The following is an 8,666-nucleotide window of genomic DNA, read 5'->3' as shown; positions in this document are numbered from 1 at the left end:
TACCGTCGTTATTGAAAGACTTTATTGAAAAACAAATAAAGTCTAAGAGTTCACTTGATCCAAACCATGATTTTTACATGTTATTTGCTCAATGTGCAATTTATCAAATTGCCTCCCCTATTTCTGAAGCTGTTTTTTATGCACTTGGAAAAGAAGGTGAAGGTCTTTATGACAACTTAGTTCAGCTACCTGACAAGGTGACCAAATATTTTGACGATATTGAATTTATATAGGGCTAAAATAATACTGACGGTGATATATGCCAACATCGGTATGACGGCAAAAAAATCCATGGACATTCAAACAACAAAATAAAATGGACGACGTACATCTTGTTCTAGAGGCTTGCATTGAAACACTGCGAGTTGATAGAATCATGATTCAGACAATTGTTCCATTGCTATCAAGCAAGCTTCTCTATCGGTTGAATGTAGCTGCTTGTAAAAGAAAATGGAATCGTGCTGTTTTTACCAAACAAGAAGAAAAGTGACCACTTGGAGCAGATCAGTCAATCCTATCTCAGAGAATAAGCCTATTTAAGAGAACTTAAAATCGGCCAACCACTGCTGTGGCAAGTATACCAAATGTTGCTGCCAATGGACGAAAGAACGGAAGAAAAGGCAGTTGAAAATATACGAAATATTTACTGAAAAGTCAAATAAAGAGTCTATCGGGTATATTATCGTTGGTATCCTTAAGGAATTCTTGATGAAAATTCAATTATTTAGGAAATATTATCCTTTATGAAATTTATGTATTAAATATAAGACATTTAAACAAGTTATTATGTGTAGTTATTGTAATTTACGGACGTTAGTGTAATTGTTGCAATTTATTAGCCGCGATGATATAAGGATAAGACTTCTTATAAGAAAGTGTAATTTCATTATTTTTGCTTCTTGAATTTTAAAGTTTTAGGAGAACTGATTATTAGAAATAAAAATGCACCTTTGGATTCACCATGCTCAAAAACTCCATACACGGTAATTGCAGTCCCCTACCTTGAACAACAAGGAAAATTACTTTTTTTACGAGGAAGTGCTGAAGTACCTCCTTTTTTGCCATATTATTTCTTTAAATTTAGCCCCTAGGAGGGCGCTGAAAATTAAACACTAAAAAAATGTGTTAAGCCAATATTTTAATGTCAGTCACCACGGTCACCATAAAGTGTCCTAACCATTCCTTTGTTTAAGAAGTTTTTTTCTAGCTTTTCCCTTTACTATTCACTTGACTATTAAGTGTAAGAAATGCATGACAATGAGAAAGTTTAGAACTCGAAGTTCTTTCACAACTCGATGAATCTTTTTGTGGCTATTTCAAGTATAAATCTGCATGAAAGCACATTGATGTGGTCGAAAACTACTAATAGATTGTTTAAAGGTTCAATTCAAATTAAACAAAACTTTGATCATCTCAGACGAGTTTGGAATTCTCAAAATTACTCTTTGAGGGTAAAGCTACGACTGTTCCAAAGCAATGATCTGTCAGTGCTGCCTTACAGATTTGACACCTGGCACCTCAATCATCAACAAGAGAAAAAAATATACAATCATTCGAAAACACTTGCCTCAGAAGAACCCTATTTATAAACTGGACCCAGAGTATAAGAAATGATTCTTTGCATGTTATTTTAGGCATGTAATCAGGTTAGGCAGAAATTGCTTGCAAAACTCCATTCTCTTCTGGCAACCAGAAGGATCAAGAAGACTCCCTACAGTCCGAATGGGAAGAAGTACTAGCTGTCGCACACCACCGAGATGACGGGAGACATTTCTTGGATGCCCTAGGTGCCTCCAGGGGCACAGGAGGAACTAAGGTCTAAGGTAAGATCTCTGTAATGTAGTTCTGTATTTTTTGGTTACTCTGGAATTTCTGGTCCAAGGTAGGAGATTAAAGTACGCTTATTATATTAATGATAATAAGTACGGAGAGCTTTTTATCCCGTTCCGATAGGATTGATCATAAGGGTGATAACAACAGAATATGTGGGATAGCAAAACATTATAAAGGCACGCAAGTAAAAAACGGTTAAACAGAAATGTACTTCCAACAAGAAGCAAGTAGGTACGGCGCACTTTTCCACAAATGCTGAAAAACAGCCAAACGAATCAATTTAAGGTTTGACGCAATCTGAAGGAGAAGACAAGTAAAATAAACAGTACTGAAAGCAATACAAACTTGATTACTGAGCCGAACAGAAGCAATGGAGGGATGTTGAGAGTGGTGATCAAACACAAGCATTTTACTTTTACGCTTATTAAACGAAAGGCCAATCTTATGACATACGATTTCAGCAGAGCAAAATTTTCTTCAGCTCGGGGAATGAGCAAGGACTCAAGATATTATTAGTATAAATTTAATAACGTAATATCTGGACGTAAAGGACGTAAGTCTTCATCTGACTTGCGTGCGGAGAGGTGCTGTCAAAATTATATTTTCAATTTTATTTACACGCAGTGGCGTTGTTTGACATTTGTGTATCTAATCTATGATTTTCGTTTTAAAAATATGAACTTGAGGATTATTTTGGATATTGAATCTCCGCACAGCAGGTAGAGAATTTCTGTGGTTTTTACCCCGGGTGAAGACGAGTTGGTCGGGTTCGAGGTAGTCCTCCTCCCAATCAGCCTAGTACACAGCACCTAGTTTTTTCCAAGTTAGTTATGACTAAATATTACTGCCCTGAGTGTAGAAACCCAGCAACTAGTGGGACAGTTCAGTGCACCAAATGCAGTCAATGGTGGCATCCTAAGTGTGCAAGGATCACGCTTGGAGCAAGAGAAAAACTACTGGTATGGTTGTGCTTAAATTGTGACTTCCCCACTTCACCTTCATTTACTAGCGGTATGAAAATTCCGTTCAAAGTTACGCCACAAGCGTGCCCTAGACCTAGATCCTTTGGCAAAAACACACCCATAGTCACACCAAGGAATTCTAATCCCAAAACTAAGACAGTAACTAGGCCCAGCAGTGAGGATAAAACTCCATGCACGAATTGTTCTGAATACGTTAATGAAGTCTCAGCTTTAACTAACAGATGTTCCGTTCTTGAGAATCAACTCTCAGCTATTCAAAATGAACTATTACCCTTAAGAAATGCCCACGAATCACTCCAATCTGATTTACGTAACCTTCAGAACTTAACTGACGAAAAAACAACAACTATTGACACCCTAATGATGCAGTTAAATCAGTTGGGAATCCTTTCACCCATGCCACCCGTGAAATTACGCTCGTCTCCCTTTAGCTCTGAAATGAATAATTCTATACAAGGCCCGAGCAATCAGATTTGTAACTCATTAAGTGACGTAAAAAGTGCATGCAGTGTGAGAATGATCCTCGATAACGAGATTCAGGAAAGTGTTAAATTAGCTGACGTAAGGTGAACTGACGAGAATAAGTTTCGTAACATTCAACCGACTGAAGATGAACCGTTAATTGTTTTCGAGAAAATAGTGCAACAAAAAGTTAAGCGCAAGCCCTTAACCAGTAAAGGATGTAATATTATATGCAGGTTTTTTGTGAAAGAGGCTCCCAAATTTAACAAGATATGTCGGTATTTTAATGAAAGTGGTTTCTGTAAGCACAGAAAAAAGTGTCGTTTTTTACATATATGTCCGCGCTTTATTTCGAAAACTTGCAGTAATAATGAGTGTAATTTTGACCACGTTGATTTATGTTGTGTTTTATCATGTACGGAAAAAGAATGTGTTTTCGCGCATGCGTGTTGCGGTACATCAAAAAGACGTAGCTCCAGTCACACCAATCGACAGGAAAATACTTTTCTGGATCCGAACCCGGCATCAAAAAACTTAATTGGACGGGGGTTACGAATTCAAAAACATCGCGATTACACCTTTTGCGGACCTCCGTGGCCCCCCTTACCAACAATCCCTCCCGTACATCAACATACCCCCAACCAAGCGTGTGTTGCGCCTTCTCGGTCGGTCGGAATGTTTTTCCCGGATCCGCTACCTCAGCAGCATCAACTTTTCTACCCCCCACAAAAGATAACGTCCCCGAGCCCCCCGACAGTTTTTCAAATCCCCGTACCTCCCCCTTCCTGTCCACCCTCACAGCCCCCAATGGCGAGGACACAATTTCTTTCGTTTCAGCCGAAATTCCAGTACTGAATAAATTTGAGCCCCTGTTTGGTATGGGTAATCCTGATGACAGCCTCACCCACCAGGGAAATAACATATTCTTACAAAGACCTACAACAAGAACATCAAACACCATTAAGGTAAAGTATTATAATTCTGATGTTTTTTCCTTCCCTAGGTTTATTTACGCAAATGCTGAAAGTTTAAATTTTGATAAAGTGGCTGAGTTAGAAAGTCTAGCTCAGGGAACAAAGGCATCTGTCCTAATGGTTTCTGAAGTTCATCGACAAAACCCAGAACTCCTGAAAATAGGTGGTTTTGATGAGTTTATAAAAATACGACCTGATGACCATCCACTGGGGAAAAAAGGTGGCGGAGTTCTTATTTATGCCCATGAAATTTTTAAAGCAGCTAGACTTGATGTCCCTTTTTTAACTGAGTACGACGAAATAATGTGGGTCATTCTAAAACCACGACGTCTCCCCCGGAAATTCACTGGTATTGCTCTCTGCGTGTATTATTACTCGCCGGGTCAGACGAGTGAATACGCCAAGCATTCGTAGAAAAGCTACAACTCAGTTCGGATTTTGTTTTGGGCAAATACCCATCATGCGGAATTTTCATGATGGGCGATGCCAATGAATTAAAGCTCCATCACCTGGACGCCGGAATCGGCCTGAAGCAGCTCGTCAATTTTCCCACAACCAAAGGTGGCACCTCCCTTGACCGAATTTCCACAAATATGCACGAATTTTACAACATACCTACGACCGGGGCTCCAATTGGAGGAAGTTACCACTTTCTCTTGAACTTAACCCCACCTGTTCCATTAAAATCGATTACACTACAACTGTAACTATCAGTCGACCAATCACAAGTGAGGGACTTCTGACTTTTGGCCAATGGTTAAGCTGCGAGAAATGGGAAAAATTCCAAGATGCTAAAAGTAGCAACGAAAAAGCTACTATTTTCCAAGAAGCTTTGCTTCATAATTACAAGGCCTGTTTTCCTGAGAAGTCAACAAAACGTTTCTCGTCAGATCGACCATATATTACACAAGAAGTTAAGAAAATAGTAATGGAAAAGAGATGGCTTTTCCGTCATGGTAATACCCAACAAGCCAACAGGTTGAAAAACAAACTAAGAAAAGTCACTCGAAAACACGCGAACAAATATGTAGAACGTAAAGTTAATCATCTGTTCGAGTCCAAACCAAGCCAGTGGTACAACCGAATCAAAAGGATGACGGGCAAGGTGGAAAAAGGAGTCGATTTTGGCATTGATGAAGATGACGTCGTAACAGCCAACTCCCTTAATAAACATCTGGGTAACATTGTGCAATCCCTCCCGCCTTTGCTGAGCGTGGGAATACCCACCCCTCCGCCTGAGTCTTTTGATTTCCCTTTGATATCAGAGTCCCAGGTGTTTTTCAAATTAAAAAGGCTTAAAAGAACAAGTATTACCCCTGTAGATATTCCCATTGATCTCATCAAAGCATTTCCAGATTATCTTAGTGGCCCCCTAACACTCCTTTTTAATCAGGTGACAAAAACAGGTGAGTATCCATCAATTTGGAAAAATGGGTTCATTACACCAATACCAAAAAAAGATGCGCCCAATGATTTTTCGGGTGTCCGACCGATCACTATGACACCCATTTTTAGCAAAGTGTATGAAAGTTTTGTTGCAGCATGGCTGAAAGACCGTATTCTGGACAAAATTGATCCAAGGCAGTTTGGAAATATGCCAAACACATCTACATCTCATTACTTAGTAAGTATAATTGACAGTATTTTGCAAAAACTCGATGAACCAGATTCTTGGATTAATCTTATTGCAATAGATCTAAGAAAAGCTTTTGATTTAATTTGCCACAAAATTCTTGTAAAAAAACTTCTTGGACTAGGTGTAGATTCATTCCTTGTACGTTTAATTGCTAGTTTTCTTTCTGGTAGATGTCAACGGACAAAATATAAGTCCACCTACTCCGACCCACTGCCCATTTTTTGTGGAGTTCCCCAAGGTACCCTCTTGGGACCACTTTTGTTTCTTGTCATAATAAATGATTTGGCAACAACACTGGACGATCGCTGGAAGTATGTCGACGATCTGTCGCTCATTGAATGTTGTCGGAAAAACCTACCAAGCAGAGCAGGTTCATTAATGAAAGATATATGTCAAGAGGCAAAGGTGGACAAAATGACTGTCAACTTTGATAAATCTGTAATTTTAACATTTTCTTTTTTTAAATCTGCGCCAGTTTTTAATCCACCTATTCCCAGCGCCAGTCACGTGACCGAAATTAAACTGCTCGGTGTTCATATCACTTCAGATCTGAAGTGGAATAAACATGTTGATGGCATGTTAAAAAAAGCTAATTTGGCCATCAGGTCTCTAAAGTTGTTGGCTCGCCATGGAATCCCTGCACCACACCTCCTACGCATCTATTTCTCTTTTATACGTTCCACACTTGAATACTGTTGCCCTGTATGGCATTTCGGGCTGACTAGGGAACAGTCGGACCGGGTTGAGAGGGTGCAATACCGTGCCCTCCTAGTAATCTCAAAAGCCCCAAAAATACCGTACATATCCCTCCTTAATCAGTTTCAACTTCAAACCCTTCAATCTCGTCGTTTAAAACTAGCCCTATCCTTTGGTAATAAAATTTTGTCCAGCCCTATACACCGAAATATCCTTCCTCCCCAACATCAACCGGCACGGGTAAGGCCACTCAGGGCCGTTGCAGAGCCTGTACCAAAACTTCAACCTGTGACTGTGTCACATGCTCGTTATGAGCTTAGTTTTGTGCCCTCGTTTGTTAAGTTGTTTAATGCTGGATCGACTTTTTAATCCGGATTATTGTTGTTAATTGTATTATTATAATTTTGTGTATATTTGTTGACTTATTTTCGTGTGTATGTGACAATTATTATTGTTAATTGTATATATTATTAATTTTGTGAATGTTAATTTTGACTTGTCGACGAATTTTTGTGTGTGTATGACAATAAAAACTAATAATCGGCTCTGTCCGTCGAATGTTTTTTAAATAAAATGAATTTGAATTTGAATTTGTAACTGGACGTAAAGTCTAGTCACGTGGACTCTCGCGTGGCCGCAAAACCTCATATGTTTTCTCCAGCGCAAAAATGTTTAATTCATTTTTCTGTTTTTGAATTTGGAGTAATAAACTAGAAGTTTTAGGGGCGCAAAATTTCAAATAAATAATCTTTCGGTTATAACGGTTTTATTATTTTTGAAATCTTATTTTTATTAAAATAAAGTAGAGGGTGCAGTTAATGACTGAGAATAATTAATAAAATAAAAAGAAATAATTAATAATTAAAAAACAACAATAGTTAAAATAATCAAATGAAAATAATCAATAATAATTAAATTATTTCAATAATAAATTAAAAATAATGAAAAAATAAACTATCAATAAATTCATTCCCGAAAATTTTGTGCGAGACCGGGGGGGGGGAGGGCTATTTTGCCCCAGGCGCAATAGAGACCAGAACCGCCAGTTTGGGAAGTATACTCACTTTTTTTGGAGGGGTGAATTTTCTACTGGGTGAGTTTTCCACGGAGAAAATTTTCTGTGGAGACCGTTGTTTCTGGGGGATGAATTTTTCAGGGGAAATTTACTGAGGGGAATTGCACCAACTCCTATACAAAATTCGCTCTTTAAGCTAAAGTTTACCTTTTTGTCCCAATACTTTAAGAACGAATCCTGAAAGAGAGGGGCAGTTTATTTAGAGCAAACAGAATCTTGAAAAAACTAAAACATTTTAGTGAGAAGGTATTGAGGAGGGGGCAAACCCCCTCATATACGTAATAATTTTCGTTCGTTTAAAGCATTGATGTTGCACTTAATTTCAGTTGAAAAAATCTTGCTATTTTTTCTTTAATATCGTACTGATGCAAAAATGTCATCGGAATCTAAAATACAATTAGGACTTACAAACATGTTGTCATGGACATGTGTTTCTCCATTTTGTTCCGCATAGTCAAAAACCATAGTAACTATGTCTTTGGGAATGACTTACTCCCCCACAGTCCCTGGGGGAGGGGCTGCAAGTTACAAATTTTGACCAGTGTTTACGTATAATAATGGTTATTGGGAAGTGTACACTCGTTTTCAGTTTTTTTTTGGTTTTGGGGGTGGGGTTGAGGGGGGGGGGGGCTATGTGGGTGGATCTTTCCTTGGGGAAATATGTCATGGGGGAACAGAAATTCAATGAAAAGGGCGCAGGATTTTCTAAAATTACTATAAAAAAAAACAATGAAAAAATAAACATGGAAAAGTTTTTTCAATTGAAAGTAAAGAGTAGCAATGATACTTAAAACGAACAGAGATTATTACGCATATGAGGGGTTCTAAAAATACTTTAGCATAAAGAGCGAGGTATTTAGGAGGAGATAAATACCTCGCTCTTTACGCTATAGTATTTTTAGTAATTTCAACTATTTATTCTACGGCCTTTCTGATTCAGGGGTCATTCTTAAAGAATTGGGACAAAACTTACGATTTAGTGTAAAGAACGAGGTATTTACGAGGGT

The 8,666-nt window shown here is 38.2% G+C and overlaps 1 protein-coding gene across 2 annotated transcripts in view; it reads left to right on the top strand.

The window, feature by feature from the left end:
- The window catches only part of LOC136038827 (brain tumor protein-like), a 456,036-nt gene that overhangs the window by 227,934 nt on the left and 219,436 nt on the right, over window positions 1-8,666 (top strand). The gene's annotated exons all lie outside the window — the stretch shown is intronic.

The sequence above is a fragment of the Artemia franciscana genome, chromosome 18 (assembly GCF_032884065.1).
Source record: "Artemia franciscana chromosome 18, ASM3288406v1, whole genome shotgun sequence".
Taxonomy (NCBI): domain Eukaryota; kingdom Metazoa; phylum Arthropoda; class Branchiopoda; order Anostraca; family Artemiidae; genus Artemia; species Artemia franciscana.
The sequence above is the reverse complement of the archived record's forward strand: the minus strand, read 5'-3'. Positions and strand labels throughout refer to the sequence as shown.